Source organism: Lolium rigidum, chromosome 7 (assembly GCF_022539505.1).
Source record: "Lolium rigidum isolate FL_2022 chromosome 7, APGP_CSIRO_Lrig_0.1, whole genome shotgun sequence".
NCBI lineage: Eukaryota > Viridiplantae > Streptophyta > Magnoliopsida > Poales > Poaceae > Lolium > Lolium rigidum.
The window spans coordinates 32,650,933-32,667,755 of record NC_061514.1 but is presented as its reverse complement, the minus strand read 5'-3'; the positions used below and the strand labels follow the sequence as shown (position 1 = coordinate 32,667,755).

The following is a 16,823-nucleotide window of genomic DNA, read 5'->3' as shown; positions in this document are numbered from 1 at the left end:
TCCCCGCCCATCCCCGATTAACCCCGTCCCCGACCCATTTTTTGCCTTGGGCCAAATCCCGGACCTGGACCTCGCGTATTATCCCCGTCCCCGACTCCAAGTCTTCGTCTCCAAACCCTATCGAGCGCTGCAGCAAAGCGACCGGCGGCGAGCGACCGGAGGCGAGCGGAGCCGCTGCGGGAGAGGCGGAGCATCTTGCCGGCGAGAGGGGCGGAGCATCTTAGCGGCGGGAGAGGATGGATCCCGCCTAGCCGCTCCCACATCAGGTCGCCGCCGTTCTTGCAGTCTGACCGGCGCCGCCACTACTGCCGTTTCGATCTCCGGTAAGCCCTCGCCCTTTTTCCTTCCATGGCTCCCGATCTGAGTGCCTGTAGCCGTCAAACGTAAAACACTACAGCACCTAATCGTTAGTTGCTGGTGGTTGCACGCGTCCGGCGAGCGGCAGAGCCGCGGGATCCGACGAGCCGGTGGCGACGGCGGCGACGGCTGCAGCGGTGGTAGTGTCAGCCATTTTGATCTTGGTTGCGATCCGTGCGTGCCCGTCCGGCGTTATGTACGGGTGATGGAGTAGCCGTGGGTGTGCGGCGCGCGCGCTCCACGTCTGTCGTCAGCTACACGACGTCTGCGTACATGGATCTTGTGGTTGCAGGAGCTCAGCCATGGGTGGTCCAGAGCACGAGTGGACGATGGGGTGACGATGCACTGTTTTATCTGAAATTCCTTTAGATAAAAGAAGTTGAATAATGATGATGGCTTTCTGGAGAGAAAATTCCTTCACGCTAATGACACTTATAACTGTATAGCTGCACGATGAGAGAAAAAGACTGACAATTGCAGCGCAATCATCTGAATTTTGCTAGGCACCTTGAGACTTTTATTAATTATATACTCCCTGATATCGAACTATTATTATCTGAAATGCAAAGGCACTTAACAATTCAATAGCTTTATATTCTCATTTCATTGCTAGGCATCTTGAGACTTTTTGAGTATACTGGATGTTGGAACCAAATTTAATATGTTGTTTTTTCATTTTACATACTATATGCTCCTGTGGGTATGCAGCTCATTTCCCAAAATTTACAAGAAGATATAAGCTGTGGGAATGAGATCTTTTGTTAGTTGATAGAAACTAACCTGGTACTGAAGTAATATTCTTGACATTGATAAGAAAAAGTCTCTAGATCCAGACTGGATATAAGTTACCTCAGTTAGTACCTAGTAATTTTTATCTCTTGATATATAAGTTATCTCATGTAGTATAATATAGATGGTTGTTGTTAGTTTTTCTAGGCTGTTGTTGTTTGGATGGATCAATGGCTGCTAGACTGTCTGGGCTGTGGTCATTAGTGTTTATTGTCGAGCTAGCTGCTCCATATCTTGCTCTGGTTTGCTGTCGAGCTAGCTGATCCATTTAACATTTATTGTATGCCTTTGCCTTGTGTGAAGTGCCAATTAAATTTAGTACTATTGTTACTTCCTGTTTTGAATAATTTATGTGCAAAGTAGATGCTTTTGCTCCCTGTTTTGAATAATGTAGGTTGCTCCCTGCTTGTGTATTACTAGTTGGCCCCTGTTTTGAATAATTTATGTGCAAAGTAGATGCTTTTGGTCATTTTTTTAATTACTCCCTGATATCGAACTACTATTATCTGAAATGCAAAGGCACTTAACAACTCAATAGCTTTATTCTCATTTCATAGTTAGGCATCTTGAGACTTCTGAGCATACTGGATGTTGGAACCAAACTTATTCCAATGCAATGTTTTGTTCAGGTTCCGATTTCCAAAAGCCTCCGCAGCCAACGCTACCTTCTACTGTGGCACAGATCGCTGCAGTTTCTACCACTGATGGCACTTGAGATGTTTGCTCGCCTCTGTTGTTGATTGGTGCAACTTGTTACAACATCTTGTACTGTCATGGTTGGTCAGAATTTGGAATTTACAACATTTTGTAGTGTCATTTTGTAGTAGCACAAATATCTGTATCCTGGGTTCTGAACTATCAATGTCACTGCCGTATTGGACCTGGTATTGGACCTGATACGCACGAATAGTCACAATGACATAAAGGTTATCAAAATCTCATATAAGTTTTAGTTCAGATTTCAATGTAAGTGTCGTGTGGCCAATGGTATAAAAATTAAATCTTTGCTACTTCACGTTGATTTCTCTTGTTGATTTCAGTTTTCACTGTGCTCCAATCCCTACCAACCAAATGAACAGTTTTTAGGAGTGGGGATTAGAGAGTATATGGAATGGGGTTTTGTGGGGATTGGGTGAAGGTAGGGGTTTCACCAAATCCTCTAGAGTATTATCCCCACTAATCCCCACAAATACTCCACTACCAAACAAGGCCTCAGGTGTGTTTTTGGTCCCAGGGTTTTCTTCTCGAACCGCCACACAAAATTTAGAGTAAAATGTCCCAAGAGTTTTTCTTTTCTGTGGGGGCGTAATAGGAGTATTTAAAGACCAGACGTTGATCTCTCTGGTTCCCAAAGCACGCTGTTGTTAGCCACCTAGCTGGAGTAAAGCATCGTGCGCATAAGGCCGGGGAGTACATGCATGGCGCCCTCCGGCACTGCTGCCACTCCTGAGAAGAAGCTAGGCTCTGAGTTTGAGCCCTCGCCATGGGGCGACTTCTTCATCGAGTACGAGCCAAAGCCACAGCAGGTACACAAATGAAAACCTAGCCCGTTATTTAGCATCTGGCCGGGTTTACAACTTTGTTAATTTACATACGCTTACACGCATGTTTTGCAAGCACTTGTAAGACTCTGCTGAACTACTAAATAAGTTAATAAAAGGCCATATGTATCAACCATATGGTATCAACTGATGCGGAGGCTAAGACTACCAATTTTCGAAGAAAAAGAAGTTACTCTCTTGATTGATCGATTCCTGCATGGCAGAGGTCAGAGGATTGGATGATGACGAGAGCCGATAAACTGAAGGAGGACGTCCACATGATGTTTAACACTAGCAATAGCACGGAGGGAATGTTCTTGCTCGATACCCTCCAACATCTCGGAATAGATCACCTCTTCGAGGAGCAGATTCACAACACTTTAAGTGAAATCCTTGAGAACAAACTTACTAGTTCAGCCAGCCTGCATGAAGAGGCTCTTCGGTTTCGCTTGCTTAGGGAGCATGGACACTGGGTATCTCCAGGTAATGTATAGTACATATGACGACCCATCTACATCTGGCAACGAAAACATCAGTGTCTATAAATGCCACATAATTCCTATTGAAACTGACTTATGAGCCTCACTATATTCATTATAGTCATGCTCATAAATATATGTTCTTCTGGAAAGCACCTGGTCCAACATCTTTTACTTTAATGATTGCTTATATTTTTTTTGAAGTTTCTCATTGGTAGATAAAATTAGTACTCCCTATACATCTATTTTTGGGCAATTTTTTTGAACCGGAGAAAGTACATTAATTATTATACGTATCTTGCAGATGTGTTCAACAAATTCAAGGGTGAAGACGGAACCTTTAAGAGGGATATAACTAGTCAGCCAAGCGTACTATTGTGTTTATATAACGCAGCCCATCTTCTTATTCATGGTGAACCAGCTCTTGAAGAGGCCATATTTTTTGCAAGGCATCATCTTGAATTAGTGAGTGGTAGTCTCAAGTCCCCTCTAGCTCAGCAAGTCAAACGCGCACTTCATAGACCATTGCCAAGGAGCTGTAAGAGGGTGGAAACATTGTATTATATCTCGGAGTATGAAGAAGAGGAAGGGCATAACCCAGTTCTACTAGAGCTCGCAAAACTAGATTTCAACCTATTGCAACATGTCCATTTGAAGGAGCTCAAAGCTATTACTGAGTATGTTTTTTTTGTTCTCTTTTATCTTCATTGACAAAGCAAAAAAAAACGAAACCTAATACATAAATAATTGAGGTGTACATGCTTTCACATACACTTCCGTTTCTATAAACGGAATGCCACTACTTGGCTCGAGAAGACATGCATGGCCGCTGAAACACTCAAGAGTGTAGTTATCTGCATATAAGTTATCAACAATAACTAAAAAAAATTTGACATAGAAATTTTAGAAAAAACGAGTTTTTGGTATCAAAATATTAATTATAGAGAATTTCACATAGAAAACATGTCAGTCTTAAAGTTGAATTTAGCTCCACCTTGTTTTTTTTATAATGGTGCACATAAAAGATGAGAACCACACTACAGCAATTTTTTTTATAGTTTTCTCATAATTTGAATTGAGGAATGCATCCTCCTTATCCTACACTATCATTTGATATTAACTACTATAGGTATTCTAAATCCTTGAAAAACAAAGACAAAAACGTTTTTAATAAAAATGTTAAACTAACAACTTGTGGTGGCAGTAGCACATGCCACGTGGATGTCGATGAATGGGGGCAAGATGGGCGGAGTCTCCTTTGCTTTGGATGCAGCGAGGACACGTAGCGTCTCCTTGCCCAAGACGCCTCCTTAGACAAGGCGCCTCCTCTAAGTCACACTATCTCCTATCGCTTTATTAGCTTCTTCAACCCATCTCTTCAGGTGGTGGCGCGAGGAGGATTTTATCAGCGAGGACGAAGAGGGCAACTACATATGTGATCATATAGAAGTGCCTTTGCCAAACCCACACACGCGCGCGCACACGTTCACGAACATGTGTGAGGGGAGATGGTTCACTAGGTTAGGCCTTAATTTATGAATATAAAATTAATTAGAGTATTTTTTGTAGAAGATTTTATAGAGTAAACTGACTACAATACCTGAAGTATCTCAGTGGTTTGAAGGACGGACTGACTAAGGTGTTTATATTACTTCCTCCGTACCATAATAGTATCTGGATACACCTAAATTTAGATAAATCTAAGATATCTTTTATGGGTAGTAGTTATTCGTGTTTTGTAAGCACCATATGTTACAATTATTAGTGTCGGTTGTGGATTTTTTTTTACACAAAAGACTTGGCAAGCCAGTCCAATAACATGATTTTAACATTAATATACAATCCGGCATACCCGTGGCATGCACCATAGTACTCCCTCCGATCCGGAAAAAGTGTCGGATGGGTCATTTTACGAAAACAACCTTGCATTTGTCTCTTCCACGACCCTCACTCCATGTCCTACCCAACCAGCAACCACACACCCGCACACCGCGCTCGACCCCGTCCGCGATTTTTCCCCTCACCGGAAAGAGAAGCACCACCGTGCATGGCTTGATCTACCACTTCCGGCCAACTCTACATAATCCAGGCCGGGAAGAACGGCGGGACAGGGTGGCGATGATGCAGCGGAGTGGGTAGTGCCGGCGTGAAGGGAGGCGAGGTGGAAGAGGAGCTGCTCAGCAAGAAGAGCGCGAGAGAAGGGCACGCCAGCCGTTTGGAGCGCTCGCGTGGATCTACCGGCGACCGCGACGGAGGGGGTGCAAGGTGGAGGCGGAGGAGTGCGTACGCGCGGCGCCGGATGCATGGAAGCTGCTTCTCGCATGGAAGTTTTAGCATCGGCCAGATCCAGTCAACTGATAGGCTAGTTTTCTGATTTCCCAAGGGTGTAAGTGTAAAATGTGATTGTACTAGCCGCCCGACTCTTTTTTCGGATCGGATGGAGTAATATTAACTCTTAATAGGGCTAGGCAAGTTATGTTCGTACATTGTGCCCAAAATTACTATTTAAAATGACTCTGCTTGAATTAGCAGGTGGTGGAAACATATTTATGATAGCATTGGACTAAGTTATATTCGCAACCGTGTGGTAGAGAGCTACACTTGCGCCTATGTGATATACTACGAGAGATGCTTTGAGCTCCCCCGCATTATCATCGCCAAGATGATGCTGCTAATTACTATTTTAGATGACACATATGATACCCATGGTACCATAGAGGATTGTCGGAAGCTACATGAAGCCGTACAAAGGTTTGGTCTCACTCTACATTATTTCCGTTGATCAATCGATGAACCCATAGGTCATGTGTGGTTCTTTCTAGTATTTAGATATAATTAACACACTAATGGTCAATCTAACTATTTTTCCCTCACCATTTCGTGCAACAATCCTTGTGATGTAGATGGGATGAGAGTGCCATTTCTCTTCTACCGGAGTACCTGAAGAAGTTTTATATTGAGTTGTTGAGGACCTTCAAAAATATTGAGGGTGAAATGCCAATTGATATCAACTATGATATTTATCATCTAAAAAAAGCGGTATGAACATAGAATAATTTATCTAGAAGTTCTCTAGGCTGCATGCCCTGATTTATTTTCTTTTAACATGTACATTATGTCACATCAATTTTTCTTATTGGTAATAGCATCGTAATAATTGAGGAAAAATAACAACAATAATTAACAGTTAGTTATTTCTCTTGTGCATGTAGATCCAAAATAATGTGACTGGTTATCTCCAAGAAGCCGAATGGTCTCACAAGAATCACAAGCCAAGATTTGTAGACCAGGTGAATCTGACTAGCCTAACCGTAGGTGCACCAACAGTATGTGTAAGTATGATGACTGGCATGGGTGACACGATAATGAAGCAAGCACTCAAGTGGACAGCTGATGTCCAGCAACCGGAAAGATTGTACGTTTTATGAACGACCTTGCTGCATTTAAGGTATAGATCCTTTCAAGGTCAATTTATTCATGCATATTACTCTCTGGTTAATGAAATGTATCCTAGATTATTAGTTTCACGAACAATCAAGTTAATGATGAGTATTTCATGACAAAAAAGTGATATTGTCTTGTGCACATTGAAAATTATCTCTAATGATTTTACATTTGCATCGTTAACCTTTATTAAATTAGTATAGCAGTAGGTCAAACTCAAATTTCAGCAATCGACCACACAACTTACACTTTCAAATGTGGGTAAAACCCATATACAAGCTTTAGAATGGAAAACTACTGATAGTATGCCTTTTTTTAGTAAGCATGAACATATGCATGCTATTTAATCAACGTGATACTTCTAATATGCAGCGTGGAAAGTGCAACAGCGATGTTGCAAGCTCCGTGGATTGTTACATCAACGAGTACAGTGTCACGAGCGACGTGGCGATCGCAAGGATTGATGCACTCATGGAAGACGAATGGAGGACTTTGAACCAAGCTCGGTTTGGAAATCGTGTTCTACTCCCAGCTATGCAACGTATTATCAGCTTGGCCCTTAGCGCGTCTTTCATCTATGACAACATGAACGATGCGTACACGGCCAGTGAGCATCTTGAGAAAACAATTGAGAGACTTTTCATCGAGCCAATGTAGTATCTACCTGCAAGATCTGCGCCCTTTTTTCAGTAACTCTTGGCGAGCATATGGTTCCAGGATCCATCATAGCTTTTTTCGATAAAGGGCGCTTTCATTACTTTAGAAAAGTATTACACCCGGCCTCTGCATAACACGATGCACATAGCCGCACACACACAAGTACCACTCTGTTACAAGAACTGAATAAAACAAGAAAAAAAGAACACCCTCCTATGGCGCGGGAGGCTCTATCCGTAGATTACGCCGCCAACCATGTTGGGAAAAATATCCTTCGCCACATCCTCCAATCGTGTAGATACCTCCATAAAGAGGTCGCGACTCTCTACTCGTTGTAGCAAAGACCACGAACGGAGCAAAGCGGTGGACCGGTATATAACCTGCAAACAAGATGAGTTAATATCATGGAAAATCTTGTCATTTCTACATAGCCATAGCGACCAAATAATGGCAATCGCCCCCACCCGAATAAAAGTTTTGAACCTATGCTCCACCCCATTGAGCCAGCTGCCAAAAAGATGCGCAACGCTCCGAGGTGGGTACAAGGTAGAACCTATTTGGGTTATTGACCATATAGATCTCGCAAATTGACATTGGAAAAAAAGGTGATTGATAGTCTCATCGTGAAGACAAAAAACACACCTTTTACTACCTTGCCAACTACGTTTCACAAGATTGTCCTTAGTAAGGATAACCCCTCTACGAAGATACCAGGTAAAGACCTTCGTCTTTAATGGAATCTTCATGGACCAGATTTTTTTATTATTTACAACTGGCGTATCGGATTGAATCAACGCTTTATACATAGAATCAACAGAGAATTTACCACTCTCTTTTAGATTCCAGTGAACCACATCAGACCCATGCGTCAACTGGACCCTCTCGAGTCGTTGAAGCAACGCATTCCAGGATGCAAGCCTCGGGCCCTATAAGGTCACGTCTGAATGACATCTCCAATGGTGAATTTTGCATCACCGTTGCAATGGTATCAGATTTGTGGCGTACAATACTATATAAAGCTGGATACTGTTCCCGAAGAGTGGTATTGCCTAACCACTTATCTTCCCAGAAACGTATCTGAGATCCATCCTTGATAGAGAAAGATGTATATGGAAAGAAGAATTTCTTCGTTGCCATAAGACCAGCCCAAAAATGTGAGTCTCCAGGTTTCCAGATGACCTGGGACAAAGCCTTCGAGCCTACATACTTTCTTTTGAGAATTGTTTGCCATAAACCTTCTTCTGAAAGAAGCTTAAATAACCATTTTCCAAGAAGGGCTCGATTCTTAACCTCAAGATCATGAATCCCGAGTCCTCCCTGGTCTTTTGGACGGCAAACTACGTTCCATTTAGCCAGTCGATATTTCTTTTTCTCACTATCTCCTTGCCAAAAGAATCTAGATCGAAAGTAATCCAATCGACGCAAGACTCCTTTAGGCAACTGGAAGAAGGAAATCATATACAGTACCATATTACTTAGTACTGAGTTAATGAGAACCAAACGACCACCTAGAGATAGTAACTTTCCTTTCCAACTCGATAAACGCTTCTGAAGTCTTTCCTCGACATGTTTCCATTCAGCTAAATTGAGTCGCCGATAATGAATCGGGATACCCAAGTAACTGATAGGAAACTGACCAATCCCGCAGCCAAAAAGTTCAGCATACAAGGAGGCCTCATCGTGGGCTTCGCCGAAACAAAACAATTCACTTTTATGGAAGTTAATTTTAAGACCTGAAAGCTTCTCAAAGGCTGATAGGATCAGCTTAAGATTTTTTGCCTTTTCAAGATCATGTTCCATGAATAGAATTGTGTCATCAGCGTATTGAAGGATAGAAAGTCCACCATCAACAAGATGTGGTACTACCCCCTCAATATGACCATCCACTTTTGCGCGCTCAATAATAATAGCAAGCATATCCGCTACTATGTTGAATAACATAGGAGATAAAGGATCACCTTGTCGTAATCCCTTTTTCGTCTGAAAGTAATTGCCCACATCATCATTGACTTTAATGGCAACACTTCCACCGAAAATGAAATTATGAATTAAAGCACGCCACTCATCAGAAAAACCTTTCATCCTGAGTGTCTGTTGAAGGAAAGACCATTTGACTTTGTCATAAGCCTTTTCAAAGTCAATTTTTAAAATAACACCATTCAACTTTTTTCGGTGAAGCTCATGCACTGTTTCATGCAAAGTTACTACCCCGTCCAGGATGTTTCTTCCTTGCATGAAGGCCGTCTGAGACGGTCGCACAACATGATCAGCAACCGAGTTAAGTCTTAAAGTTGCGGTTTTTGTAAAGATCTTAAAGCTCACGTTAAGAAGGCGAGATAGGACGGTATTGTTGAATCCGTTCTGCTTCCATAACCTTTGGCAATAAGATTATCTCACCGAAATTAAGACGAAACAGTTCAAGTTGATCTTCGTGCAATGCAGAAAACAAAGCTAAAAGGTCCGACTTGATTGTGTCCCAGAAATTTTGATAAAATTCTGCTGGAAAACCATCCGGCCCTGGTGCTTTATTATGCTCCATTAGGAAAACCGCCTTTCTCACCTCCTCCTCTGAATAGGGAGCCGTAAGAAAGGCATTTTCCTCCGCGGATACTTGGGGAATATCCTGAGTCCTGGATTCTTCCAAAGTGAAAGTTCCTTCTTCCGGTTCCCCAAAAAGATCCTTATAATAATTAGTAATGTAAGATTTAAGTTGCTCATGCCCAACAATCGTACCCTCATCCCGAACAAGAGAATGAATAAGTTTCTTCCTATGTCTGCCATTAGCGACAGAATGGAAGTATCTTGTGTTCGAGTCTCCTTCTAGGATAAATTGTACCTTTGATCGTTGATACCATTTCAGCTCCTCTTCTCTCAACATGGAAGCCATCTGCGCATTATATTGACTCTTAAGTTCAATTTCTTGCGTTGATAACAACCGTGTCTCAGCGAGAGCTTCCAGGTCATCAATCAGGGTTGACAAGCGCAACTTTTCAGACTTTAAAATCCCTGCTACATGCCTTGCCCAACCACCAAGGTGTTTTCGCAGTGCGCGAATTTTATTATTCCACCTTTGTATGGGGCTGACGCCAGTAACAGGTCTCTCCCATACACGCTTAACCATATCCGAAAAACCATCACGCTGTAACCAACCCAATTCAAATTTGAATTGGCGTTTACTTTGTGTTCTAGGCGTTCCGGTCGTTAATAATATGGGAGCATGATCTGACAAACCTACTATGCGAGGAAGAGCACGTACAGTGACCATAGGAAATTTTAATTCCCAATCAGGATCCATCAGTACGCGATCAAGTTTCTCATAAGTAGGCTCGGGAAGATTATTCGCCCAAGTGAACTGTCGACCAACCATTTCAACCTCTCTCAAATCCAGACTGTCAATGACAGCATTGAATAAGAAAGGCCAATGGCTATCGAAACGGCCCCTACTCTTCTCGTGAGAAAACCTTAGCAAATTAAAATCCCCCCCTATGATTATAGGATAGGGATTATCTTTCGCCAGGTTAACCAATTCACGTAGAAAGGTAGCCTTGAACTTATCTTGGGCGGCACCATACACCGCGACTAGACTCCATGTGAAATTGTCGGCTTTATTACGGATGTGGAGTTTAATATGAAAATCTCCTTCCGAACAAGCCAACACTTCCATAGTAGAAATCCTGACGCCCAGTAAAATGCCACCCGAGCGACCACGAGGAGGACGAGAGAACCATGAGAAGTCAACCCCACCAGAGATGCGGTTTAAAAGGCTCCCAGAGAAATCTCGTTTTCCGGTCTCGGAAATACCCACAAAATCTAAACAATGATCCGCTATACAATCCGCGATATGTAAATGTTTAGCCAAGTCTTTAAGACCTCTGCTATTAAAAAACATACCATTCATTGTACAACCATTGTAGATTTTGTGGATTTAACCTTAGAAGAAAATTTAGATTTTTTTGAAGCAGAGTTAGCTTTGGATTTCCGACTAGATGCTTTAAGATCATAAACAGAACTTAGCATCATCTCATCCAAATCTACCTCCGCTACCTCTCCGACAAGATGAGTAAGAAGCTGACCATCTAATGTGGCACTCAGCTCTTCCTCATCATGTGTAGAGGATTCCGACTTGGCTGAAACTTTAGGATTGACTCTTAATCTGTCAAATTCCATATGTCTCAAAGCTTTAGCCGAAATGGAAATATCATTTTTATTAGATCCTAAACTGACTCCTACACTAGCAAGTTTAGACGATATCACATTATCCGAAAAAGGTAAAAAAGATTTAGAACTTGAATTCATACCACATGGGTCGAGATTTATCGCCGCCTTACGACGCATAGCCTTCGTCATAGTATCCTCATCCGTCGCCTTCGCCCCATCTACATCCATAGCATGGCGTGAGCTACGCCTATGGAATGTCGGTGGCTGTTGTCGCGGAGGAGCCACCGACGTGGGCGATGGGGGCGGCGAGGCCGCAACAGAAGGCGCACTTGAAGACTTCCCGGATGCCGTCGACGAGCATGGCGTCATGGAAGCAGGAGACGCGGTCGCGGTCGCCGTGGACGAGACGGCAATGCCAACACCCGCCGGCATTGGAGCATGGGAGGGCAGTGATGCTGCAGGTCCCTCCCGCTCCAACGTCAGCTCAGGAGGCGGCGACGGATGGCCACCATCCGGGGAGATAATGTCGATGAAGACTCCCCAACGGTGGCAGCACACATCTCCCGTCCCACGTCCATGACCCCCATGCATGTTGGGCCGGCAGCTGGTGTCGTTGTAGGAGCAGTGGTGGAGTCCATCGCCTGACCAACAACTCCAGTGGACGAGCCATCCTGAAGCAACCTGGCCGGAGACACGTACACATGATTGGCAGCCTCAGCCAGCACTAGGACGTCCTCAGTTTGACCCGCTGCATGCATGTGCTGATCAGCCCCATCTTCATGTGACGAGCCAGTAGTCTGCAAGGTGCTTGCGTCCATCTCATTAACAACAGAGACGATCGGCATCATACTAGGAGTCCCCGGCGATGAATCAGCGACCGGCGAAATTCGTGCAATCAACCCAGGAGACCTGATCCGCGCCGCCTCGACGATTTCTTTTGCATGAGGTGTTCTTGGAAAGGGGTTAAAGGGGTTACGGCGATCAAGGCATTTGAAAGCACCGTAGCTGACACTGATTTAGCCTGGGTATCCCCTGAACTAAGCGTAGCATCAACCTCCATATGCACTGTATGAGATTCTACAGGCCGGGCAGGGTCATCAGTATCCTCCTTGTCCTTGTCCTTTGCCGCATCATCATCATCCGGATCATTACCCTTGCGCCTCCAAAAATAAGGAACAAACTCGGGGTCTGGAACAAAGTCCTCAGGCTGACGGCGGAAAAAGAAGTCATACCCCTTCATCTTTAGCACCACCGTCACCCCAATATATAGCTGACCATTCTCATCGGCCCTTTTCTCAAGCACTTTAGGATCCAACATGGCCACCAACAGTACGCACCACACCCCGACTCCTCAAGGTGACAAGATCGACATCTAAGGTGGTGCCAATCAGAGAGCCCACCGCCCATAGACCATGAAAATGACGCACAGAATAAGGCACACCCTCAACATGAACCCAAACTGGTTTAAGCTCAAATTTATGTGGTATCTCCTGCACCTTCCATGTACTGATAGTAAGCTGAGTGTCCGATGACTGCACCTTCATTTGGAAACCATCCACTCTCTCAAGATCTTCAGCTGATGGAAACCCAATGAGAAAAGCATCGCTACCATGTGCGAGGGCCTCCCATTTCCATAGAGGAGCAGGGCAAATGCGAGCCATCTGCCTCTCAATGACCGAAGCCGCAACCATAGGACCCTCCAACTTAACGAGCGCCGTAGGAGAACAAGCAGGCACAAGATGCGGTTTATACACACTGTCTGGAAGTTCTAGAAAAAGAGACTCCTCAAACCCTTGAGCCGCAACAAACGCAGAAGGTCTTGGAAGTCGGAGAGTAGGACATCTAGAAGTAGGATGTGCCGTATTATCACATACGAGACAGTAGTGCTGCACCTTGCAATCTTTCGTAGCATGAGTATCAACGGCACACTTCCAGCACTTCACCGCCTTCTTAACCTTACCAGCACCTGGGAGAACAGCAGCAGCCCCTACCACCGGCTGCAAAGGCGTTGTGGCCACCGCAGAGACTGTGGGCGGCTGCAAGGACGCCGGGTCCAAGAAAGGCACCTGCTGCAAGGGAGGTGGCACCAACAGCTGCGGGATCTGCGTCTGAACGGGGATCGGCGTCGAGGACGAGGCCGCCACCGAAGGCACCGCAGCAGGGGCCTTTTTCTTCTTACGTTTGTTCTTGGAAGTTGACGGCACACCAACCTGCGCTGGCGAGGGTTGCTGCTGCAACGGAGGGTATGTAGGAGCCTGAAACTGACCAAAAGACGGAGCATACATCTGCTGCTGCTGCATATGGGGAAAGTGTTGCTGCTGCTGAGGAGCCTGGAAGTATGCCGGAGGACCAGGCTGACGGGACGGCGGTTGAAGCGGCTGGAAACCCATGAAGCTCCCACCATGTGACATGGCACCAGGCTGCCCAGCACCAGCCGGCACAAACGCCGCAGCCATCCCAGAGTTTGCCAGGGGAAGACCTTGGGGTGGCATGGGCTGGGGATGTTGAGGAAGAGGCTGCACCGGTCGCGGTTGCTGCGGGCGCGGCTGTGGAGCAGCCATGCGCGGTTGCGGAGCAGCAGCAGGTCCTCCCGACGGCGGGCGCGGTGGAGGCCCCGACATGGATACCGCCGATGGATCAGCGATCACGGCAGCGAAGGAACGCGGGAACGTGGTGGAAGCCGAAGACCAGGGAGCAGAGGTGGACGACGGCGCCAGACGACCAGGAGGTAGAGGCGGCGGCTGTCGAGATGAGTTGCTGAAGCCTGAGACCTCCGACTTAGGGCACGCCTCCGAGCGTAGGTGCCGGATCCGACGGCACAGATGTTCCCAACCTCCAGACCTCCTGGCATGCATAGAGGCCCCACACACATGATCAGCGCGAGTTTGAACCTCCACTGATTCCGCCTCAGTCATCGTATCCGCACCAACCGCTGCCGACGAAGTCCGCTCGAGGGGGAAGGAGACCGGGAAGAAATCTCCAAGCACCGGCGGCGGCGTGATCCTTCGCCTCGGCAACGGACCATGCCATTGTCCAACGCGCAGCTTCCTTGAAATCCTCAGGCCCGTCGGAGACGCTGAGAACGCCCGTCGCGCCGGCGCAGCCGTCTCCTTCCGCACAGGAGCCAGCGGCGGCGTAGATGATCTACCGCATGTCGAATCCGCCTCCAAACCGCAGCGAGCTTCATCCGGCACATCCCTGCAGACAACGGCAGAAAAACCATGCGTACCTTCGGGTGTGGAGGACGGAGCTTGCCAAACCAATGGCGTCTTCTCCCAAAACCTAGACCTTGGGGTAGGGTACCCGATCTCCGACCAGAAAACGGCAGCCAACTCCTCTTCGGACCTGCCCGCATCAATCATGGCCGCAGTCGCACCGCCCACCGTCGTCGGTTCAGCTAACACCTGGAACGCCGCCTCAAAGGGAACCTCCGAGGAGCAGGACTCGGAATCCGATTCCTCCTCACGGAGAGGAGAGAAGCGAGATCCGGGCGGCGACACACTCCGGATGACCGGCCCGGGTGCGAGCGTTAGACGCCGGCGACGCCCGCGTCTCCCATCCATCGCCTTTCTGCCAACCGGTTATCTGCTCGTCTCTATTCGATTCCTTCAGGATCCATCATAGCTTGTATACAGACATTGTGGTTAGTCAACAACGTTTTCACGTGAGTCCTAGACAGATATCGGTGGCTGATACGTATCTTTAGATGGCTTATTCATGTTGCAACTTTAAGTGACCTACTATGATGTGTAATAATGGTAGTAATATTTAATAACAATGCAATAAATAGCTGTATGCATCAATTAATGCAGAGACTGGGCATCCCCGTTTTGAAAAAACACGAGGCCTAGATGTCTCAGAATTTATATTTTTCGAAAAGGAGGCCTTGTCTCAGCCTCTCGTATCGATGATGCATGCGGACTTTTATTTCCTAATTCAAAATTTCCATTTTATAAAGAATAACATCATAGGTCACACATGATCGATACATGTATTAACCATCTAAAAAAATAAAAACAAAAAACATGAAGTGGCTCTGCAACATCATGTTAATCTATGATCAAAACTCCAGCTGCACTCGGTTCTATATATATCCCGAGCAACCATCTCCAGTCGATTGCACCTAGTAGCCAAATCCTCTCGCTTCACCATTGATGTAGGTACAACCACACACGGATCTAATGGTTAGCTAGTGGAATAACATGCATAGATGAAAGTAGATTTTGATTAAAATATAGTTGTTTCTCACATTTTAAATGGCCCAAAGTACAGCACACACCAACTTGGATATGTGCTTTATCATTTTTGGCCACTCCCGCTAGCCAACTGCCAAATAAATTTTGTAACATTAATTCTTTGGGGGATTATATTGAAAGCCATATGCACTATACACTGAGTGTCTGGATAGAGTTGCTATTACCGGAAGAGGCCGGTGTGGAGGTGAGAGAGGAGTGTCAGCTTTTGAGTTAAAACGAGTCCTCAGGACCTGTCAAACTGAGTTTTTCAATATCTTGATGAGGCTTTCTAGGGTCCAGGAAAGCCCACCGTGGACCCAAACGGATGTGTGGCCACCAATAAGTCACATAGGCATGTGAGGTTAATGTAGATGCACTGATGTGGTTTGAGCAAAGTGGTACAACTTTATATAGGGAATTATTATATGTATCTGATCTAACTAATGTTATTTAGTGCCCAAGAAGCAATACACAACACATGAATAAATATATATGGTTATTCATAAAGTAGACTCGAACACAACAAATTACCTACTCTAATAAACTAGCAATAGAGGGATGCATAGGGGGTAATAGTGCAAAGGGGTCGGCCATTCCATTTATCAAAATCGCATCTTCATCATCAACCAGCAAAGACCATGCAACCGTGAAAACTACCTTGAAGCCACCAAGCTCCAGTTCATGCTGACTCGTGTTGCATCTCTTCGGAACGACCAAAACATGACCCTGTGCAGCGATGTCTCCGGACTGTGAGTAGGCTTGAACGACAACTTTCAGCTTCCCACGCATCTCTACAGAAACAACCTGCCTTGACAGATTGATGAAACCACCTTTCACTCCAGGTTTTCTTCCGACTTTCGAATCAAACAACGCAACTTGCAGAGATGGAGGGGACTCGTTGGTGTTCTCACTACCACGCTGAGTCAGCGAGTAGCAAAAGACCTTGAAACCATGTTCAAAAGGAGTCGACTTGTCATCAACAACATGAACGCCAAAGATAGTGGCTTGAACAGAACGGATAATCTGCTGAGTGCACAACTCAAGCGTGCAAGAGTGCTTCTCAATGGTGCTGGTACGCACTTTAGCGCCGTTATCACCATCATAATAGAACGCGTAACTGATCAATGCCCTATCTTCATCCGCTGTTGCGCCCTTCACTATTA

The 16,823-nt window shown here is 45.4% G+C and overlaps 1 pseudogene; it reads left to right on the top strand.

The window, feature by feature from the left end:
* The first annotated feature begins 2,403 nt into the window (after positions 1 to 2,403).
* Positions 2,404 to 15,236, top strand: LOC124674713 (annotated as a pseudogene).
* Positions 15,237 to 16,823: the final 1,587 nt, after the last annotated feature.